The sequence below is a fragment of the Triplophysa dalaica genome, chromosome 10, assembly GCF_015846415.1.
Source record: "Triplophysa dalaica isolate WHDGS20190420 chromosome 10, ASM1584641v1, whole genome shotgun sequence".
Classification (NCBI taxonomy): Eukaryota; Metazoa; Chordata; class Actinopteri; order Cypriniformes; family Nemacheilidae; genus Triplophysa; species Triplophysa dalaica.
In genome coordinates this window covers 19,328,285-19,353,058 of record NC_079551.1, presented here as the reverse complement: position 1 = coordinate 19,353,058, position 24,774 = coordinate 19,328,285, and the positions used below count along the sequence as shown (strand labels likewise).

The following is a 24,774-nucleotide window of genomic DNA, read 5'->3' as shown; positions in this document are numbered from 1 at the left end:
CATTTCCTGCACTCTTTAAAGAGGCCCGTATTACCCCACTACTAAAAAAACCTACTCTTAATCCTGCACTGTTAGAAAACTACAGACCGGTATCCCTCCTCCCCTTCGTTGCAAAAACTCTAGAACGTGTTGTACTGTATGTAACCAGCTCTCAACCTTCCTCAACCAGAACAACCTCCTAGACAGCAACTAGTCTGGTTTCAAGAGCGGTCATTCCACTGAAACTGCGCTGCTCTCTGTCATTGAAGCCCTGAGACTGGAAAGAGCTTCCTCTAACTCATCTGTTCTCATCCTACTGGATCTATCTGCCGCCTTTGACACCGTTAACCATCACATCCTCCTGTCCACCCTCTAGGTGATGGGGGTCTCTGGAATGGTGCTACAATGGTTCAGGTCTTACCTCTCGGGTAGGTCCTTTAGAGTATCGTGGAGAGGTGAGGTGTCTGAGTCCCAACATCTCGACACAGGTGTGCCTCAGGGCTCAGTGCTTGGTCCGTTGCTATTCTCTGTATACATGACATCCCTAGGCTCTGTCATTCGGAAACATGGCTTTTCCTGTCACTGCTATGCGGATGATACACAACTCTACCTGTCTTTTCGCCCAGACGATCCGACTGTTTCTGCACGCATCTGAGCTTGCCTAGCCGACATCTCGCTCTGGATGAATGGCCATCACCTGCAGTTGAACCTTTCAAAAACAGAACTGCTTGTAATCCCCGCCAATACAAAGACTCATCACAACCTCTCCATTCAGCTGGGCTCATCAACCATCACATCTTCCAGAAAGACAAGAAACCAGGGAGTGGTGATCGATAATCAGCTCAACTTCACAGATCAAGTTGCCAGCACCGCCCGGTCCTGTAGATTTATCCTCTACAATATTAGGAAAATTAGACCCTACCTATCAGAGCATGCTACGCAAGTTCTAGTACTGCCCCTGTCCAGACTGGACTACTGCAATGCACTACTGGGTGGACTTCCAGCTTGCACAACCAAACCTCTACAGATGATCCAGAATGCTGCGGAAAGAGTTATTGTTAATGAATCGAAGAGAGCACACGTCACTCCTCTATTCATTAAGCTACATTGGCTCCCTATAGTCGCTCGCATCAAATTCAAGACTCTGCTCCTGGCCTACAAGACCACCACTGGTTCGGCACCACCTTATCTTCACTCGCTAATCCAGACATATGTACCCACCAGATCCCTACGCTCTGCAAACGAACAGCGTCTTGTGGTGCCATCCCATAAAGGCAAAAAATCTCTCTCGCGCACCTTCTCCGGATCTGTTCCACCTATGAGGAATGATCTGCCCGCTGCTACAAGATCTGCAGATTCTGTAGCCATCTTTAAGAAACGCCTGAAAACATATCTCTTCCGTCAACATCTGACTGATCTGTTCTGACTCTATTTTCAAAAAAAAAAAAAAAATGAATGAATGAATGAATGAATGAGACCAGTCTTCTTTTTTGATTGCACTTATGCTTTTGTTTTACTTATGCTGTCCCAATTGCTTCCATTGCCTACCCCATCTGTAAGTCGCTTTGGATAAATGCGTCTGCTAAATGACTAAATGTAAAAGTAAATGATAATTTTTTTTTCTAATCTAGATTTTAGATTAAACAAAAAGTTTATTTTCACCTACATTAACATTTATTTTACTATTGGGTTTCTTTTTTACTTGTTTCTCAGAAAGATGAAACAGTAATTCAGGGTGCACCTTTCACAATGTTGTGGGACTAGTTTTAGTGGTTTAAGCAGGTTTCATTCATATTTTGGATGAAAGCTGAACAGCAAAACAATGACATCAAACCCCAGAGAGATCCATCAGGGCGTAAACAGACTGTTGAACAATTTAATTGGTCTCTACACACTGGATTCTAAACGGCAACATTATTTGTCTGGTGTCCGACCAATCCTGACAGATGTCCTGATTTTATCTGCATGCAAATGCTGGGATTTACAATTTGATTTTCATGAAGCATGCTCATCTTGTGGAATAAATCTGTGCCTTGACTACTAAGCCTGTGAATATTCTATTGTTCTCAATGGGAATCTAAGGACACTCCCTCCTGGACTTAACTTACATTTAGTGTCCACCAGATGGCAGGTGGAGTTGATATCATGCTAGGAACCTTACAAGCTGGCTGTTCTATTGGCACATGTAACGAGTTATAATAAATACAATACAAGTTTAATGTATTGTTGCTTTTTCACTAAAATCCTTATTATTTTATTACTGATGTATTTCCGTTTTTCTCTGAGCAATATATGTTGATCTTTACGATTTATTCTTCAGAGACTTTTATTTTGATATTTTCTTCTGCCGCTGTTGTGGTGCCATTTTGAAGTGTGTGCGCGCCTCTCTTCAGTTTGCATTGCATGCGGTGGAGAGAGGTAAGCGTTTTTCAGAGCTCTTCAATCTATGAGCAAATTAAGTTTGTAAAGTATGTTAATCGTGTTGTATCCCTTTTGTGAACAGTACAGAGACTGTGTATTGTGTTCTTTTGCATGTTATATGTGTGAGTGGATCAATAATGTGGAGATATATTGTGTGGGCCGTATGATATGCATTAACAGGGCTTTGAGTCATTAATCAGCTAACTAGTGTTGTATCATATAGGTGATGTAATGATGAGATCTTCACAAGCAGTTTGTCATCATTGTTGATGTTGATTCACAGGTATTCCACATCTTTCAATGTTATGTGTATTATTTTTGATTGTTAATGGAGAGTTTGCATTGCATGCGGTGGAGAGAGGTGATGTAATGATGAGATCTTCACAAGCAGTTTGTCATCATTGTTGATGTTGATTCACAGATGGTGATCATTCCATGTTGGGTGTGAGCGACTGTTAATAAACATCCCTGGTCTGGTGAACCGCAGTAACAGTGTCCTGGTCCTTCTATTACACAACGCAGAGACAGTAACGTAACAGCGGTCAGTTGCAGACCGGTTACATTGGTGCCGTGACCCGGATCAGAAGATTTGCTTCAGGATCAACGTCAGTTGGGTCGCCGAGGGACGCTGCATTGAGGTTCAGTTTTGTTGATAAAAGAACTGTGAGAATACAACGGACATTTGATATTTCTTAAATCGAATTATGCATTTTCCCATTTAAGTGATTTATTTTTCTCACGTTTTCTGATATTTCGCAATTGTTTATTCTGTTTGAAAATTAATCTTAAAGTGTAAACATGGCATTTAGTTTAAAAGATGATGAAGTTGATGCTTATGAGACAATTACGGGGTTAGGTCTTGGGAGGGGAAGATTTTTTAGTGAAACCCCAATTGTGAGACAGCGTAATGTGAACAGAACACCTCCTGTGTTAAGCTCCACGTGTGTGGCTGATCATGATACTGTGCCCTTAGCTGTTCCAGACATAGCAGATCCAAATTGGCAAGGTTTGATAGCACATATTGCTCAACAAGTGGGGCAAACCATGTTAGCATCTCAAAAAGAGGCTAGTTATGGTGGAGGAGAGAATAAGGGTGCACAGACACAGGGGTTAGGTACCAGTAAGACATTCTCAGACATCCCTTCACTTAACTTGACTGGAGTGAGATTGGTTGTGCAAAGTGAAGCAAAAGAGCCCCCAGTTTACCGTGGTGATGCATCAGACAAGCTTGGTGTGCGTGAGTGGGAGGAGCTGATGGACACATATTTGAGAAAGAGAGGAATACCATTAGCAGAGCAGCATCAAGAGATTATAAGCAGATTGATGGGCAAAGCTAAAGATGTCGTCAAAGTCACTCTTCGTTGTAACCCAGCTTTGAACCCAGTTGAAAACCCAAGGGTTATCATCGACATCCTGAAACAACATTTTAGCGATGTTAATTACTCATGTATGCCCTTGGCTGATTTCTATGGAACTGTTCCATTAGCAGGAGAGGATCCTGTCGAGTACTGGGTGCGTTTGAACAAAGCAGTGGATTTTGCAGAGGAAGCTTTAAAGAGACTTGGGCGACGAATGGAAGATCCATGCCAAGAAGCTGCAATGATGTTCGTGAAATACTGCCCTGATTCCACTCTTGCTGCAGTTTTCCGTTTCAAAGCTCCAGAAAAGTGGACCGCACAGGAAATCCAAGAACAGCTTGACCGGTACCACACAGAGTTAAAAGAGCAGATGTCAGTCAAGCCAAAGCGTCACCCTGTTACAAGACATGTCACCGCTCACGTTCAGACATTCAATGAGGATGAACAGAATGTTGACTCTCCAGAGCTAGGTGAGTGCAGCAGAGCCAGTAATGCACACACTGTACAGGATGACAATTGTATGAGAACTCTGATTAATCTCCTTGATCGTGCACTCGCTCAAAATGCCCAAATGCCGTCCCGCCAGCCCCAAAGCAAGCTCTGTAGAGTATGCCAATCTCATGATCACTCTACCGTAACACATTGTCGACGAGAACATCTGTGTTTTGCATGCTTTCAGCCTGGACACAGTAAGAGGGATTGTACAAGTGACAGGTCCAGACCTGGTCCAGCACAATTCCGGGGTCCATTAGGTTTAAACTAGATCGCTCACGTTTGGAAGGGGGAAGCGTGAGCATAAGTGAAGAACCCCTAGAGAGTGTTGATCTTCACCACTTTTATGAGAATGCACGCGCACAGGCTCCCACTGGGACTAAGGTGATAGCACAAAATGTTCAGGCAGTTGAGGCATTCGACGATTTGTTCTATGCACCAGTCAGTATTAATGATGTGTTTTCAATAAAAGGAATGCTTGATACAGGCTCCATGGCCTGCACTTTTAGTGACAAAGTGGAAAAGAGGATGTTAAGTGAAAATGTACTGCCTTCACCCACACCACTTCATGAGGAAGTCATCTTAGTCGGATGTGGTGGCAAGGTTACAAAACCAAAATGCATGTATGAGGTCCAATTGAAAGTTTATGGAGAGAGCTGTCTAGTGCCTATTCTCGTTGTACCTGGCCAGCGGGATGATCTGATCATCGGTACAAATGTCATAAAATTCCTTGCGCATCGCATGAAAGGTAGCAGTGACTTTTGGAGACTTGTTTCTAATCATACAGTGGAGCCGCTGGCGGGATGTGAACAGTTCCTGGATGTAATGGGCAACACATGTCGGTGGAGGGGTTCAGAGCTGCCAGACAAGGTGGGAACAATCAAGCTACAGCAGTGTGTCACTCTCTTACCCAAGCAGGAACATCTTGTCTGGGGAAAGCTGCCAAAGAACGCTCCTATGTCACCCGGGAGCACAGTGGTAGTGGAACCTACAAATTCAAGGTCTGTGTCAAGAGACATTATGGTCGGTCGAACTTTTCTGATAAGCCAGTCACCCTTAAGAGGAATCGCAAATTAGCAGATGTGTTCCCATGTGTTGCCATGGAAGATTTTGAACTTTTCCAGGGGCTGAGTCGAGCTGAAGTGTCCGCGGAGGAGAGTCAGCAGTCCCCTAAATTGTCAGCTGATTTCAAACAGAGATTGGAAATGGTTGGCCTCGTTGATCTTGACATTCAGTCTGTTTCTGTCAGCCAAGTGACAAAGGAGAAGTTAGTGCAGTTGCTAGAGAGATACAACGACGTGTTTTCTAAGCATGCATTGGACTGTGGAGAAGTAAAGGGTTTTGTTCATCGCATACGACTAATGGATGAGCGTCCATTCAGACTCCCTTATTGTAGAGTGCATCCTGCACACTACCAAAAGTTGCGGCAGGTTTTGTCCCAGATGGAAGAACAAGGGATAATCAGGAAGTCTGTGAGTGAGTACGCTTCTCCGTTGGTCCTGGTGTGGAAGAAGGATGGCGGTCTGAGACTGTGCACAGATTTCCGATGGTTAAATGCCAGAACAATAAAGGATGCACACCCACTTCCACACCAGGCTGACTGCTTAGCTGCTCTGGGCGGAAACACACTCTTCAGCACCATGGACCTGACGTCAGGGTTTTATAACATCCCCATGGCTGAAGAGGACAAGAAATACACTGCATTCACAACTCCTGTAGGGCTGCACGAATATAATAGGATGCCGCAAGGACTATGCAACAGTCCAGCCTCTTTTATGCGGATGATGGTAAGCATCTTCGGAGACTTAAACTTTAGCAGCTTGTTGTGTTATCTTGATGACCTGTTGGTGTTTGCTCCGAATGAGCAGGAAGCGCTGGAAAGACTAGAGGTCGTGTTCAGTCGTCTGAGGCAGTACAATCTTAAGTTGAGCCCTAAGAAGTGCCATCTACTGAGATCCTCTGTAAAATTCCTGGGTCACATCATCAACAGGGATGGAGTTTCAGTAGATCCTGCCAAAGTCGAGGTCATCTCGAAGCTGACTAAGGCAGATCTTATGGAAGATGATAAATGTACTCCATCAGTGCAGAGGATCAAATCAGTTCTTGGTATGATCTTATATTACCAACACTTCATTCCTGGATGTTCTACTTTGGCAAAACCGCTTTTTGCCCTTACTGGTGGGCAGAGGAGGAAAAGAGGAACCAAGGGAGATATTCAAAGGGGAACTTACAGGAAGCTCAAGCCCACGGATTGGACTTCATGTGATAGTGCATTATGTTGTCTTAAAGAGAGTCTGCTTCAAAGTGCTGTTGTAGCCCACCCTGACTTTACTCTGCCTCTGATCTTAGCGATTGATGCATCACTGGACAGACTGGGGGCTGTATTATCCCAAGTGCCTGTGGGTGAAGAGCGAGCTCGTCCAATAGCATTTGCAAGCAAAACTCTGAGCAAATCACAGAGGAACTATCCAGTTCATAAGCTTGAGTTTCTGGCACTCAAATGGAGCGTGTGCGAGAAGTTTAGCCATTGGTTGAAAGGTCAGACATTCACCGTATGGACAGACAACAATCCGCTCACGTACATCATGTCCAAGGCAAAACTCGCAGCATGTGAGCAACGTTGGGTGTCCAAACTGGCAGCATACACCTTTGAACTGAAGCATATAGCCGGGAAGAAAAACGTGGTGGGGGACGCTCTAAGTAGAGACCCTTTTGTCAAGATCAGTTGGGAAGAAACATCTCAAGCAAGAGCTGTGCAGCTAATTCAGTCTTACCCAGATTTAATACCTGCTGGTATTGACACCCTTCCTACGATCGCTGCGGATGAAATTCGTGAAATGCAAGAGGCTGATTCAGTAATTTCAAGGGTGACATTCTTTGTAAACTCGAAGCGTCAACCATCGAGGCGAGAGAAGGCCAACATGAGTTCCAGAACCCTATCTCTTCTCAGGCATTGGGACAAATTAAAACTCAAGGATGGAATGATGTACAGAGTCACACAAGATCCACACAGTAAACAGAAGCGGTATCAGCTGGTCTTACCTTCTAGCCTCAAGGGGCAGGCTTTAAAGGGTGTACATGATCTTGCGGGTCATCAGGGCCAAGCAAGAACCATTCATCTAGCCCGCCAACGTTTCTTCTGGCCAGGAATGGGAAACGATGTGTGTGAATACATCAAGTGCTGTCAAAGATGCATCCTAGCCAAAGCTCCCGAACCATCTGCGCGGGCCCCTCTTGAAAGTATTAAGACCTCTATGCCCATGGAGCTGGTATGCCTGGACTTCTGGTCTGCGGAGGATGGAAAAAAACGCTCTGTGGATGTGCTCGTTGTGACAGACCATTTCACGAAGCTGGCTCATGCCTTCCCTTGCGCAAATCAGTCTGCAAAACAAGTTGCAAGGAAGCTGTGGGATCGCGTATTCTGTGTATATGGATTCCCGAGCCGCATCCACACAGACCAAGGAGCCAACTTCGAGAGTGCCCTTATAGCAGAGCTGTTGAAACTATCAGGAGTTGCCAAATCTCACACCACTTCGTACCACCCCATGGGAAACGGAGGAGTAGAGAGGTTTAATCGGACCTTAGGGAGTATGCTCCGAACCCTGCCTCTGAAAGAAAAGCACAAATGGCCAGAGCAAATACAAACGCTGACTTTTGCCTACAACGCTACAGTCCATGAGACAACTGGGTTTGCTCCATTTCAGCTTATGTTTGGTCGTGTCCCAAGGCTGCCAGTGGATGTCATGTTCAGACAGGTGCTACATGACCCTGTGGTTGTTGATCATGGTACTTACCTGAAATCATTGATGTCATACCTCCATGAGGCGGCTGAGATTGCGCAGCGACATACTGAAAAAGAGCAGAGGAAACAGGCAAAAGGTTACAACAAAAAAGTCAGAGGGACATGTCTCAATGTTGGGGACCGTGTGTTGGTGGCGAATAAAGGAGAAAGAGGCAAGAGGAAACTAGCGGATAAATGGGACCCTGTCGTGTACACTGTAATAGACATGAACCTGCAGAAGCACATTTACAAGCTAGAAGATGGGAAGGGAAATGTGAAGATTGTGCACCGGAACCTGCTTCTAGACATTAGTTTCCTACCTGTTGAATCGCCTGATGAGGAGGAAAGCATTCTGCTTTCTGCGGAAGATTCAGAGTGTGAGTCATGTGGTGACAGAAGTGAGTTCTGTGCGGACAACTTCGAACCAACAGATCTGGAGGAGAGAACCAGAAGATGGGTGAACGTAGACTCTGAAAATCCTGTAGTTCCCGATTCTGATGATGAGGAAGCTGTGGGAACGGACCATGTCAGTTTGAAAGGAAAAGAGTCACGTGACCAGTCACAAATTGAAGAGAACAGTAGCAGAGATCTCCCTCAGAGTAGAGTTCAATCCAGCTCACCATCTCTTGATGTCAACATTGACTGTGACACAGACACACAAGCCCAAGTTCTTATTGACTCACAAACTGACACTGATACCCAAGTTCCAGTCACTGACGTTCAGGGTGTTAGGACACGGGCAGGTAGAGTCGTTAAGAAAGTGAACAGATTAATTGAGTCAATGGTTCAGAAACCCTTTTATCTTCAAGGTGTAGGAGGTAATCTGAAAAAGAGAACTGGGTCATTCCTTTCTTTGTTTTGAAGAGTATTCTAATGTGTTTTGATTGTGTATGATGTGAAGACATTTTGATTTCAAATGTGAAACACAAGGGTCAGGTTATATTATGGTGTACAAGGCACCGTATTGTTCCAAGATAATCTTAGATTTGATCACTCTGAGGTTTTTCTTGACCTATTAGTGGGTAACTCACAAGTTGAACTAATGACTGTTTCATTGCAGACCTGTACCAGTTGTTATTTTATTTGGATCATTCAGTATGGATTTAAGTGAAATCCAGAAGGGGTGAATGTAACGAGTTATAATAAATACAATACAAGTTTAATGTATTGTTGCTTTTTCACTAAAATCCTTATTATTTTATTACTGATGTATTTCCGTTTTTCTCTGAGCAATATATGTTGATCTTTACGATTTATTCTTCAGAGACTTTTATTTTGATATTTTCTTCTGCCGCTGTTGTGGTGCCATTTTGAAGTGTGTGCGCGCCTCTCTTCAGTTTGCATTGCATGCGGTGGAGAGAGGTAAGCGTTTTTCAGAGCTCTTCAATCTATGAGCAAATTAAGTTTGTAAAGTATGTTAATCGTGTTGATATCCCTTTTGTGAACAGTACAGAGACTGTGTATTGTGTTCTTTTGCATGTTATATGTGTGAGTGGATCAATAATGTGGAGATATATTGTGTGGGCCGTATGATATGCATTAACAGGGCTTTGAGTCATTAATCAGCTAACTAGTGTTGTATCATATAGGTGATGTAATGATGAGATCTTCACAAGCAGTTTGTCATCATTGTTGATGTTGATTCACAGGTATTCCACATCTTTCAATGTTATGTGTATTATTTTTGATTGTTAATGGAGAGTTTGCATTGCATGCGGTGGAGAGAGGTGATGTAATGATGAGATCTTCACAAGCAGTTTGTCATCATTGTTGATGTTGATTCACAGATGGTGATCATTCCATGTTGGGTGTGAGCGACTGTTAATAAACATCCCTGGTCTGGTGAACCGCAGTAACAGCGTCCTGGTCCTTCTATTACACAACGCAGAGACAGTAACGTAACAGCGGTCAGTTGCAGACTGGTTACACACACATAACTCTGATTTTGCTTAATGTAAACAACTGATGACCACTGTTCATATATCCAATTAGTCTATCAAAGAGCTACAATTCAATGCTTTTAGGCATGTAGGTTTAAAAGGAGACTTTGAGCATGACAGTTGTTGGTGCCTGAGTATTTAGGAAACCGTCGATCTGAGGATTTTCACACAGAATCCTCTTTTTTGTTCACAGAGAATGGGAAGAAAGAAAATTGAATATCCAGTAAGAAACTGTTATCTGAGTGAAAATGCCTTGTTGATGTCAAAGGAAGCTCAAGCTGGAAAACGGCAAGAGTTAATGATATGTATTCAGATGACCATCCATTGAAGTACAACACATCGAACCTTGAAGCAGATGTGCTACAGCAGTGTGTCTGTCTAATGGCATATCATTTTGATGCTCAGATCATCTCTCGAGCATGGTTTCTTCAGGATTTGCTTCAACATTCTCAGATGGTCTCCACAGTGAACAGATCTCAGTCTAAAAGAGCATGTGGGATGTGGTGGACCAAGAGATTTGCATCATGGATGTGCAGCGGATACATTTGCATATTTCATGGCAATATGATAAAAACTGAAGAAAATGAACAGAACCTTCTTGAGGCAGTTCTGAAAGCAAAAAGGCTCCATCCAGGTACTAGAATGGTGTCTAGTAAAGTGACTGGTGAGTGTATTTATGTACAAATAACTCAACAGAAAGATACACAGTAGGTTTTCCTGCAACAGTCTCCAAAAAGATTTTTCTCAAACAAGAAGAATTTGAGAAATTTGAGTACACAGGAGATGCAAACAGTGAACTTAATGTAAATCTGCAATAATACAACTTTCCCCATAGTTTATAGACTTACCTTAAATTAAACCGTAAGACTGTGAGCCTATATTTTAAGCATTTTTTTATTCTGCTAAATCTATACATACTTTGATAGTTTATGTAGGCCTACATAATGTAAAGGCGGATATCTATATTTAGTGTATACTGCATTTATCCATGTAACCCGTGTAACATTGTTTTATTAACAGAGAAGTTGTCATGATCTGTTCTGTGTTTCCCCAGTTTATTGTGGACTTTTATTTCATTTTCCTGTTTGATTTTGTAGTCCTTTGTAGTTCTCTGTTAATCATTGCCCCGGGTGTTTCTTGTGCTCTTGTTTTCCCAGTGTATTTAAGCCCTTGTGTTTCATTTGTTGGTTGTCAGTCGTTTGCATGTTTCCTCTTGTCTCTTTCTTCAGATTATGGATGACCTTGTTTGTTTTATTTTGTTTTATCTTATTAAATCTTAAACTGCATGTGGGTCCGCTTCTCTGCCTGGTTACTCTGCCCAATTGTTACAGCAGTAGGTTTACATTACATTTGTAAGGTTCTTTCATCTGAACTTTGCTCATTCCAAAGTATATGTGCATAAATTAACAGGTCAGGTCTGTCAGATTGTCATTAAAAGGTTATTGTGGCTAACAAAATCACAAGAACACAGGCAGTGAGATATTTGGTAACCATTGTGACTCTCAAGGCAAATTTTTGAATGGCTATTAAATAGTTTATTACAAATGCACACAATATTGATCATAGTCTTTTTTAATATCATGGTTATCTTTAATTATTTGATGTCACTCCTAATACAGACATTAGAGTGGGTACGCCTATGTAACAAATGTGATTGATGCGTCAGACATGTAAAGCTTTTTTTTTAAGGGAGTGGAGTGTGATTTGAATCACGTGAAACATCTAAACTTACCTGTTTAAATACAGGCAAGGCTACACTAAACATATTAACAACACCATAATTACCCCCCTAACCCAAAAATAAGATTGCTTTAGACCAGGGTTCCTCAACTCTTACCCTGGAGGTCCGGAGCACTGCAGAGTTTAGCTCCAACCCTGATCAAACTCGCCTACCTTTGATTTTCTACTGATCCTGAACACCTTGATTAGCTTGCTCAGGTGTGTTTGATCAGGGCTGGAGCTAAACTCTGCAGTGCTCCGGACCTCCAGGGTAAGAGTTGAGGAACCCTGCTTTAGACCAACAGCTCATTTTATGTCACTTCTGTTCTGTCTCTAGTAGGATTTAGTAAGTGACCTACCTCATGTCACTTCCAGAAATGTCACGGCCAATCACCAGTGATGTTTACACATTAGTAAACAGGTTTAGTAGAACACTTGATCCAGGAACTAAGAGAAAAATTGAGAAATCTGTCAAATATAAAAATCCCTGTTTTAACAATTTTGATTTGTACCACCAGAGCAAGCTCCATTAAGACACTTTAAATAGAAACTGTATGTATGCTATGTAAGGGATAGTCGAGACCATTAAATATAAATCAATTAATTTTGTTATAAATTTTCAAATAAATAATTTGGTTGACTATTCATTTTCCAGCATACATTTTCCATATTTCCAGAATATTTCCAGTATGTTTCTTCTTCCATCATTTTTTTTTATTTTACATTGCTTGATTGGTTATTACCCTTATTCTCTGTAGAGAGAAAGTACGTATTGTGATCTCAAAGCCCTTTTTCATAACCATTAAATTCCCCAATTAGACCATTGAACCATTATGTGACAACGGTAAATACGTCTTAATGGTTTCAAAGGCATAGAAAGCTATACAAGTAAATTATTAGGTGTCGGCACCTGTTGTAATCCCAAGAGTAGTAATATAAATAATTATTAGTGGTGTTACGCACCTGCAATCTGCATTTACGGGGGCTTCAAACGTCTTCGCAGAAGATATTCCATATTTTCTTCATACATGGTCGTTATAGACGGCAAGGACAGCAACTAAACAGCTGAAATAACAAACGAAAGTTAAAGTATCAGGGAGGAGCTTTTCACAGTCAATCGTTATCGCTTACCTAGAATTATCACCACCGCATCAGCTTCGTGTCATATTCACCTGTCAGGGAATGCGTCAATCGAAAAGTTTCAATCATTTATTAATTCATACACGTTTAATGATATTGCAGTTCTTACAGGACGCCATTTGAATCATTTGTCATTATATTCTCGTCATTTTTGTGTCTCTCTGCGCTTCTTTGAGTTGGGACGACATCAACCTGAATTCAGTCTGTTTATTTGCAAATGTAAACTAATTTGGCTTTATGCAAAATACTGTGGAAGGTTGATATACTGCATACTTCCAATAGCCTACTGTCTTTAAACTCATAGAGCTGAAATATACAGAGTCTCCAGTAAGAATGCATATTGAAAAAGCATATCAACCGATTATTTTATAGATTCCTTTTTATTTAGTTTTATTTATTTATTATTATGCCTTTATCTAATCTTTGACTTTAGAACTTGTCTGCTGATGTCAATGACTTTTGTCAATGCCAATTCAATATTTATCTTGTGACACATTGATCTAGAATCTGGTTTTCTCTTCTTTTTCATTTGTAAAAGCATTTCAAACACAGTGGCTTCGTGATAATCTCACTGTCAAACTGTACAGTGCAGAGTTTAAAGCAAACTTTTAGAGAAGTTTTTTAGATAATTTAAAGCGAAGGCCAAGTTTATTAATAGACTTTAAAGATTCTAATATGTTTTTCATGAATGTCAGATCAGGTTATTAATGGTATCTCTGCTTTTACATCTTTCAAAATAATTACTGTTTAAATTGTACATTAATGTGCATCGCACTTATAGGTTCCATTGAAAACAAATCATGTCATGTTTTGAAACATGTCAAATTTTATTTTGTAGCTCATTTGAAAAAAGGTAATATCAAAAATAAATAACAACAGATAACTGTAAAAAATAACGACTGTGAATATTAAACTGGTTATAGGTTATACTATATAACAGCTACACTATTGTTAGCTTTTATGCACTAATATATTATTTTATTTCATAAAATGCCTTGTACATTTTTGTATAATATGCCAAAAAAATGTAATGCTTACCCTCCAGACAGACTTGTTTGAACCATTAACATGTTAATGACAACAACCTGTCATGGTTTCACCTCTCCTTGTCAAGTATTTCTTGGTTTTGAGGTGGAATCATACAGAATCCTCTGTTTCATGTGGGGAGAGATGTTTTTGACACTTGTGGCCTTCCATACTCTCCCCGAGTGGCGTCATTGTTCCCTACCCTCCTGTGTCCTAGTTTGTGTTAATTACCTCTCCTATAAAGAGTCCTCATGTTTCTTTGTCTCTTTGCTCGTGCATTGTTTGCTGTATGTTGTTTGATGCTTCGTGCTGTGTGAAAGTTTGTCGCTGTTCCTGTTAAAGCCTTGTTGCTGTTTTAGTTCTTCGTCTCCCAAGTTCCTGTTACCCTTTGTCAAGTAAGTGTTAGTTTAGTGTTTCTTCCCAGTGTTTGTTTTCTAGTCTAGTTAGTCAGTGTTCTTGTCCTTGTTTAAGTTTATTATTTATCCTGTTTTGTTTTCCCCCGCGTGGGTTTTGTTTTGTCAGTTTATAGTGTTTGTAAATAAATACCTTTGTTACCCATACCATCTCGTCTGAGTCCTGCCTGCACTTGGGTTCTCCTGCCCTGTCTTGCCACGAGATCCGTGACAGTCCATGACAGAATGCACGAGCCAAAACTGAACCCAGCAGGCATGGAAGCGAGACGTGCAAGTCAGGCACGTCGCCTGTGCAATGTTCGTCAGGGATACGGCGACGTGCATGACTTCGCGGATCGCTTCTTTGAGGCTGCAGGGGAGATGGTCCATGATGAGCAGGAACAGATGGTCCTGTTCAATTGCGGCCTCAACTACCCTCTGACGCGGGGGGAGATGCAGACGCTGAGACCACTGGGCTTCACCGAACTGATCAGGTACGCCATGAATCGGCCGGAGCCCAGGGTCTCAGTTGAGTCCTACTCTCCTTCTCCGCTGGCCGTCATCCGCGAGGGTCGTTCCCTGCAAATCGGGGTCATGGGCCTCTCCCCACCATCTGCATCCTCTCCACCGTCCTCCAGTCTCGGTAGACGGCGTCGGCGGAGGGAGTCGTGGGACTCTCCGTCCGGCTCCTCTGCCACGGAGCTAGCCGTGCCTCCCACCACATCTCTGCAGCTGGCCACACCCCCTGTGAGCCATTCCAGGAGAAAGAAACTCCGGAGGGCGGCTCGAGTCCTGGGGGCCCCAGTTCCGGTGGTGCCGAGTCCGGTGGTCCCGAGTCCGGTGGTCCCGAGTCCGGTGGTCCCGAGTCCGGTGGTCCCGAGTCCTGTGGTCCCGAGTCCGGTGGTCCCAGTTCCGGTGGTCCCGAGTCAGGAGGTCCCGAATCCAGAGGTGTCAAGCCCCAAATATTTTTTGGGGGGGTGCCGTGAGGGTGGGACGGTCCGAGCGGCCAGTTCGGCCGTAGATTCCCCCGACCAGCCGACACCAAGCCCGGTCAAGGAGCCGGAACCAAGCCCGGTCAAGGAGCCGGAACCAAGCCCGGTCCAGGAGCCGGAACCAAGCCCGGTCCAGGAGCCGGAACCAAGCCCGGTCCAGCAGCCGCCAGTGAGCGCTGCCCAGCCGCCAGTGTGTGCTGCCCAGCCGCCTGTGTGTGCTGCCCAGCCGCCAGTGAGCGCTGCCCAGCCGCCAGTGAGCGCTGCCCAGCCACCGTCAAGTCCGGCATTCCAACCGGCCGTCCAGCCCTTGTCCTGTCCGGCATTCCATCCGGTCTCCCAGCCTGTGTCCCGTCCGGCATTCCAGCCGGCCTTCCAGCCGATGTCAAGCCCTTTCCAGCCGGCCCAGCAGCCGGCGTCTAGCCCTTTCCAGCCGGCCCAGCAGCCGGCGTCAAGCCCTGTCCAGCCGGCCTTCCGACCGGCGCCAAGCCCTGTCAAGCCCCCTGGGGCTCCGCGCTCTGGCGCGTCCCCCAGGGCTAGGACTTCCCCTCCCAGCCCTGCCCCTTCTGGACTTCCCCTCATGTACTCTTGTTTGCCCCCACCTCCCCTTCCTTGTTTGTTATTTTTACTGTCCCATCCCAACCCATTGATTGTTCTTGCCTGTCTGCCCCTAGTCTTGTTTTCCATGTTTTGTTTGGTCTTGTCTTTGTCCCAGTCTGCCTTGTCTTGTTCGTGCCTTTGAGGAGCATCAGGTTGCTGCTCCTTAAGGCGGGGGTTCTGCCATGGTTTCACCTCTCCTTGTCAAGTATTTCTTGGTTTTGAGGTGGAATCATACAGAATCCTCTGTTTCATGTGGGGAGAGATGTTTTTGACACTTGTGGCCTTCCATACTCTCCCCGAGTCGCGTCATTGTTCCCTACCCTCCTGTTTCCTAGTTTGTGTTAATTACCTCTCCTATAAAGAGTCCTCATGTTTCTTTGTCTCTTTGCTCGTGCATTGTTTGCTGTATGTTGTTTGATGCTTCGTGCTGTGTGAAAGTTTGTCGCTGTTCCTGTTAAAGCCTTGTTGCTGTTTTAGTTCTTCGTCTCCCAAGTTCCTGTTACCCTTTCTCAAGTAAGTGTTAGTTTAGTGTTTCTTCCCAGTGTTTGTTTTCTAGTCTAGTTAGTCAGTGTTCTTGTCCTTGTTTAAGTTTATTATTTATCCTGTTTTGTTTTCCCCCGCGTGGGTTTTGTTTTGTCAGTTTATAGTGTTTGTAAATAAATACCTTTGTTACCCATACCATCTCGTCTGAGTCCTGCCTGCACTTGGGTTCTCCTGCCCTGTCTTGCCACGAGATCCGTGACAGTCCATGACACAACCAGGAACATGTTAATGACAACAGCTGACATGTTAACTGGTGTCCATAGAGACCATATTATTTGTGTTTGCTTTTGTTCATATGGTTACTCAAATGTACCACTAAGGTAACCTAGACTCTGTCTTTTCTTTTGAGAAAGTGGTCAATCAGGTCATCTGGCAATTGTGGCAAAGTATATTCGACATGCTTTAAGTATATTTAGAGTCCCCGTGTTTGTACAAGGCCTGTACACATGTAGTGGGTAAAAAAAATATGTTAAAGATGCTCTGAAAGCCAAAGAAAGGTGACTTGTGAAGCAGAATTTGCAAAGCAAAGTCACGATGCAAATATAAAAATACCTTCATTTTGTTTCCTATTTCAGTTTTCCTACTGGATGTACTGCATTCTTATGTTCTGTATCATTTGAGGTTGTAATAATTCAATTGAGATCAGCAAAACTTATTTTTCATGATACAAAAACACTCTAATCTGTTGTTGAAGCATGAGGTATGAAGAAATTGCTATAAGAAAACTAAAATCATACAAAAAAAACTGAATTAAGGTTTAGTATTTTGATGTGTGTTGAACAAACAAGATTCGTTTAGAAGGCTAAAGAAGTGGTCGCAGTATGTTATTAACTAGTGTAGCTTTGAACATGATATTAAACAAATATTTTGTGGCTTATATATTGTTCAGTTTGGATCTCAATAAGTATTCATGAAGCAATAGACCAATAGATAAAAATAACAAAGCAGAAGGCAGTTTTAGTTTAACTGGTTGTTGAACAAAACAGCTCCACATTTCTCTGTAAGCAATGCTATGTTTCAATGAAGGTGAATAGTTGCTCAGTGTGTTCATGTTCCATGTAAAGTATTTACATTTGTCACCAGACAAACAGAAACAGAATCATCGTCATTTACCAGTTGAGCAGAGATTGAACCTCATCTGTTCACATAACAATGATAACTCACTGAACCGATACTGTTTTGTACACTGAATGGATTTTGTGGATGCTTTTAAACGAGACAAACTGGTCATTCTGAAAATAGACTTCAAAAGCATTTGATAGAGAACATTCACTAAACACCACCATCATAAAGGGCACAAATGATAACTGATTCACAATAGGGGTCCTAATTACTCTTAAAATAACTGGAAGATGGCAATAAAGGGTCAAACTTCAGTTCAATGAGCCATAATACACAGTGATCAAATGAGTTACTTTTCATACAGTACCCCCACTATTTGACTAACATACTGTGTATTACATCATACATTTGAATAACAAAAATGTTGTAAAACAAAATGTGAATATGAATTTATATGCTCTTCTCATATTTGCATCTTATTTCTTGTTCCTGGGCTGATAACAAATGCTTTCAGGGTGTGAGGGTGAAACAGATAAACATCCGTACAAGACCACCAGAAATGTCAAGAACTTCTGTTAGCATAGAAAGCAATGGTACATCCTGAAAGCTCTCACATATTGTGAAGGAGAACAGATATGAGAGAAAGTGAACTTACAAAGTTAAAGCATTTTTTATTTGTGTATCATTTATTTGTTTTTAAAATCTGTGTTAACAGTTGTCGTTTTATCACTATTGTAAGAGTCATTAAGGACAGACTTTCTTGTTCAATCTGGCTCTCAAAGCATAAGTCATTTGTGTTTTTATAGCCTACAGAGATGAATGTAATATATATGTGCAAATAATATGAACAAACATTCAACACAGAAAAGATCAATCCTTCAATCAGGTTTTTATCACAGTAAAATAAATCCAGACGGGGTGAATTGAAAGAGATCATGTATGATCCTTAAAAGGTTTATTTTGAAGTGGGTCAATCCCACGCAAAGGTAAACATGACTGTGAAATAAAGTTCTTACTAAAGGTTTTCGGCATAGGCCTACTGATAGCACATATGTCATATTTGCCCATATAAAGTCTCTCAGTTTTTAAGATATTTTTGTTTGTTTAAAAGGATGATTTAGTCAGACCACTTTCAGAATTCTCACATTAACAGTTTAATGGTCAATTTTCCTCACACGAATAAAATACAATAACTATTGTATGATCTAAGAGCTATCCCTTTTCTATTTGTTGGGTATTATCGTTTCTGGTTTGCGCATTTTTACTCGCAGAAGTCCTACAAACTATGTCATCTCTCAAAAACTAACCTTATTCATCACACTCATATGTTTATTTCCATTTTTTATAGAAACTGTGTATAATTTCATGTTTTTCTGATGTCTGGACTGCAACATTGGGTTTAGGAAAATATACAGATATGTTCAGTTTATTGTTATTAAATACAATCTCTGATGCATTTGTTCTGACGAAATAATGTTATTTAACAGAAACATGATTGTTTCATGGTGACTCGAGTATTTGCATTTACACAAGTTAACCAGCAGATGTCTTCCACGTGCCATGTGTCATCATCATCAACAGAAAGTCACAATACGAGCACAGCTCTCCCTACAGACACTGGAGTTCCTCTAATTCTGATGTGTTTTATTCCGTTATTATCAATGTAAACTCAATGGACAGAATCACACGTTTCTTCGTGTTTTTGTGACAGTTTCAGCGAAAGACAAACACGCGCATTTGTGATTCCGGAGGTTACACGATCACCTGCGATTGAGGACAAAGTATTTGTAAGTTTAATTAAAAAACTGAAAAAATACATGTACGTATGTGAACATGCACGTGGTGTCTAATTAAGCAGTTCAAGTCACTTTAGTCGTGTTTGTGTTGCGTTTTAACACTAAATAGCAATATAAAATATTTCAGTAAATTCACCAGAACACAAACATTTATCTTGAATAAAAAAAAACACGACAATAGAGTCATTTTGTGGAGGGATTTCTCCTCGTGTTGAGGTTTTTTCTTGAGGTCACAATTCCTAATGTTGTGTGAAGGACATGTTGTGTGCTAGTGTCCCATGATATACTATATGAATAGTTAATTTGCAGAAACCGATAACCCCAATTTTATTAATATTCAATCTCAATCAATCATGTTTTTATTGTGTTATTATGTTTTTATTGTGTCAGCTAGTTATGTTTTTGAATTATTAATCAAAACAACCCAACTGGAGTTTCATTGATATTACCTTGAATTCATGACAAAAACATGATATGTGTAAATTAAAAAACAAAATTCTGTCTTTACAAATTAACTCTTCATATGTTCTGTGGCCTGTTCACAGTTGTAATCGTTCTGTTCCAGCAGAATTTTAGCACGCTGTGATCACCAATGTGCCCTTGGGCCTACAACCAAACCACTTACTAATAGGATATAAACACAACATGATATTGCTTTTATATAAACCACATGTACACACATGTTGTTGTACTTGCTTACTTTTATAGGTTCATGCAGAAATGTTAAGTGACACTTTAGTTATACAAGTGGGTACAATATGTTTGACAATATGCAGTTTTTCTACACAATCAATGATCTCATGTGCATGCATGTGTAAGATCTGATGAATACGATGAAAATGAAAAAAGATCTAAAGCAATTTAAAATACTACATTGATAACAGAGAGCATTAAAACCAAACTTGAGCCCTCCGTATATGGACTATCTATAGATGTTGACTACAGTGTGTGTGTTAGAGTGTATTTTGACGTTCTCTGTTTGATGGTTAAATGTGCCCCAGAACTGTTTGTTTTCATAAATTCTTTAAAACATCTCATTTTGTGTTCAAAAGAACAATACATATATCATATTTGTTTTCCTATTGTAGTGGATAATGTCCCAGAACTGAACATTTCTAAAATTCTTTAAAATTTCTTGTTCTATGTTCATTGGAACAAAGACATTTATTCAGGTTTAAAACACTCTGAGGGTGAGTAAATGATGACAGAATTTTCATTTTTGGGTGAACTATCCCTTTAAGGTTATTCAATGTTACAAAAGTCTGATATTAAATGTGGAAATCTTGTATATTATAAAGCAAAAATAACCATACTACAATGCTCTGTTTCCATTTGTGGTTCAGAAAACCATGAACTGACACATTGAAGTTAATTGTTCTGAGAAAAACACTGCAGTTGGTTCAAGGTTAAACCGCCGGTCTAGTCAAAGGTGAGACTATATTAGTCATGGGCTGCATGACCAAACCATTGGAAACATTTGGTTGATTTTATATTATTTTTATTCAAGTATTTGCTGAAAATGAAAATACATAACAGATAAACTGACATGATCATGTGATGTTAAAATAAAATTCCAGGATAAACTATTGGATATATTTGGTTTGACAACATTTTTGTTTATACATCAAGGCAAACAGAAGATTGTTAACGGGAACTAGTCAGCATTATCAACTTCTGATATTTGAACTAAGGCTGTTTTCTTCTTCAGAATTTGCATGTTTATACAATTAAATACTGATTTAAACATTTGAAACAAACATTAATATCCTCAACACAATCTTTCAGATATTGCAAATAATTTCAATGGTTGGGAAATGGCATATTTTATAATTACAGACAAACTTTATCGTGCATCGGTTTCTAAAATGTTTGATGCAATTTAGCTTATGATATTTTAATTAAAAGCAAGAATTGATGTTATTAATTAATTAATCCGTAAATGATCAAAATATATTTAAAAAAATATAAATATATTTACTTTGGCAGCTTTTTAGCATCAAACAGAAGTTGCTGTTGATCTGGCTGGTCTAAATTTTCTAAACATCTCGGAAAACTAACGTCACATGATGAAAGATAAAAAGGAAATCAGTCTTAACAAAGAAATGACAGTAATCCAGTTCTTGGTTGTTTTCAGTAATAAATATCATTAATGATATTAATAATCTTACCTGTAATTGATTTGGGTCTTGAGGCTCTTTTAAATGTTGCGTCTGCTGCAGTTCAGTGTTATAAAGTTGTGAACTGTTTCCAGATCTGTTCCAACATCCATTTTCAACAGTAACAACAACATGTAAGAATCCTACTGACATTGAATTTAGAGTCAATATTTGTGGTCATTAATAATAATTATCCACTGAAAACAATGAGCTTTAGTTTTTTTCTAATAAATATTAAGTCATTCCACAATTTCAACCTCACGAACAAAACTTTGATTACCAGCATTAGATTAAAATCACATTACTGTTTAGCTGAAAGATCTCACCTGTAATGATCAGAACAGCATTCAGAAGACCTGATATGAGAGTGAAAGTCTTCAATTGTGTTGAGTTTTGCTCTGTTACATTTCTGTGATTCTTGCACTCAGTTGTATTGAACTCGCTTAGTTGAGTTGGTTCTGAAAATAAAGATGTGCATTACATTCAGTTACAGCAATGATTGTCAGTCTTCTCAAGCACTATAACTTTAGTTAAGCATATTTTCATTTTGGATAGATCAACCAAAGAGAAGCTCAACTGATGTTAATAATCACAGTAACGAAAATGTATTGGTCACTGATGGAGCAAAAGTACTTACCAATGATGTTCAGGCTTGTGCTGTGACTGAGTTTTGGAGGTGTATCTTTGTTCATACAGTAATAAACTCCTAACTCATCTACAGTGATGTTATATATGACCAGACGATGTTTAGATTGTACTGAATATTTGTTGCGGGGGAGGAAGCTGGACAGACTCGGCAAACCCCAACGTACTGTGAGGGTCTGTTGGGAACGTTCGGCCGAATCACCTGTCAGAGAGATCTTCAACTTCCACCTCTGGCAGAGCTTCCACCAGATCCCGAGGGAGTCTAGAGATATTGAGTCCGAGTGGACCATGTTCTCCACTTCCATTGTCAACGCAGCCACTCGGAGCTGTGGCCGTAAGGTCTCCGGTGCCTGTCGAGGCGGCAATCCCCGAACCCGGTGGTGGACACCGGAAGTAAGGGATGCCGTCAAGCTGAAGAAGGAGTCCTATCGGGCCTGGCTGGCCTGTGGGACTCCCGAGACAGCCGACAGGTACCGACAGGCCAAGTGGACTGCAGCCCGGGTGGTTGGGGAGGCAAAAACTCGGGCCTAGGATGAGTTCGGTGAGGCCATGGAGAAGGACTATCGGTCGGCGCCTCAGGAGGGGGAAGCAGTGCCCTACCAACGCTGTTTACAGTGGAGGGGGGCAGCTGTTGACCTCGACCGGGGATATCATCAGGCGGTGGAAAGAATACTTCGAGGATCTCCTCAAGCCCGTCGTCACATCTTTCATTGAGGAAGCAGAGGCCGAGGGCTCTGAGGCGGACTCGCCCGTCACCCGGGCTGAAGTCACCGAGGTAGTCAAAAAACTCCTTGGTGGCAGGGCACCGGGGGTGGATGAGATCCGCCCTGAGTACCTCAAGTCTCTGGATGTTGTGGAGCTGTCTTGGCTGACACGCCTCTGCAGCATCGTGTGCCGGTCGGGGACAGTGCCCTTGGACTGGCAGACCGGGATGGTGGTCCCTCTTTTTAAGAAGGGGGACCGGAGGGTGTGCTCCAACTATCGGGGATCACACTTCTCAGCCTCCCCGGGAAAGTCTATGCCAGGGTACTGGAGAGGAGAATCCGCTCGATGGTAGAACCTCAGATTCAGGAGGAACAGTGTGGTTTCCGTCCCGGTCGTGGAACACTGGACCAGCTCTATACCCTCTCCAGGGTGCTGGAGGGTTCATGGGAGTTTGCCCAACCAATCCACATGTGTTTTGTGGATTTGGAGAAGGCATTCGACTGTGTCCCTCGCGACATCTTGTGGAGGGTGCTCCGGGAGTATGGGATACGGGACCCTTTGCTAAGGGCTATCCGGTCCCTGTACGACCGGAGCAGGAGCTTGGTTCGCATTGCCGGCAGTAAGTCAGACTTGTTCCCGGTGCATGTTGGACTCCGGCAGGGCTGCCCTTTGTCGCCGGTTCTGTTCATAATTTTTATGGACAGAATTTCTAGGCGCAGCCAGGGGCCGGAGGGCGTCGGGTTTGGGGACCACACGATTTCATCTCTGCTCTTTGCGGATGATGTCATCGTGCTGGGCCCATCAGACCAGGACCTTCAGCATGCACTGGGACGGTTTGCAACCGAGTGTGAAGCGGCTGGGATGAGAATCAGCACCTCCAAATCTGAGGCCATGGTTCTCAGTCGGAAAAGGGTGGCTTGCTCACTTCAGGTAGGTGGAGAGTTCCTGCCTCAAGTGGAGGAGTTAAAGTATCTGGGGGTCTTGTTCACGAGTGAGGGAAGGATGGAACGGGAGATTGACAGACGGATCGGCGCAGCTTCTGCAGTAATGCAGTCGCTGTACCGGTCTGTCGTAGTGAAGAAGGAGCTGAGCCGCAAGGCGAAGCTCTCAATTTACCGGTCAATCTACGTTCCTACTCTCACCTATGGTCATGAGCTGTGGGTCATGACCGAAAGGACAAGATCCCGGATACAGGCGGCCGAAATAAGCTTTCTCCGCAGGGTGGCTGGGCGATCCCTTAGAGATAGGGTGAGAAGCTCGGTCACTCGGGAGGAGCTCAGAGTAGATCCGCTGCTCCTCCACATCGAGAGGGGCCAGCTGAGGTGGCTTGGGCATCTTTTCCGGATGCCCCCTGGACGCCTTCCCAGGAAGGTGTTCCGGGCATGTCCCACCGGGAGAAGACCCCGGGGAAGACCTAGGACACGCTGGAGGGACTATGTCTCCCGGCTGGCCTGGGAACACCTCGGTGTCCCCCCGGAAGAGCTGGAGGAAGTTTCCAGGGAGAGGGAAGTCTGGGCATCCCTGCTTAGACTGCTGCCCCCGCGACCCGGCCCCGGATAAGTGGTAGAAAATGGATGGATGGATGGATGGATGAATATTTGTTTTTCAATGTTTCATTGAAGTGAAAAGCAAATGTTGGGATTGAAAATGAGTGCAGTATCACTGTAGGAGAATCTGATTGTTTCTGTAAAACCCAATAAACGTCCTCATCATCCAGATCACAGTTTATAGTCACATTCTGTCCCAAATCAGTCAGTTGATCTAAAGTCACTGCAGCTTCAAACCACATTAATAGACCTTTAAGATAAAAACAAGGAAAGCACACGTTAATAATGTCACATGGATTAATACAAATGCAACACTGAAAGTGGCAGGTATTATCAAACACCTTTAAAAACAGAAAACATGTTCTAACAAAAAGCATCATAACAATTCAATAAACTTACAGAGCTGAAGCTGAATAATCCTCATGTTGTTGCTTTTATCTGAACACGTTAATATAATAAAAACTGCTTCACACCACACACTGG

At 42.2% G+C, this 24,774-nt stretch overlaps 1 pseudogene; it reads left to right on the top strand.

Annotated features, from left to right (window-relative positions):
- Positions 1 to 304: 304 nt before the first annotated feature.
- LOC130429748 (uncharacterized) lies at positions 305 to 1,384 on the top strand (annotated as a pseudogene).
- The last annotated feature ends 23,390 nt before the right edge of the window (positions 1,385 to 24,774 follow it).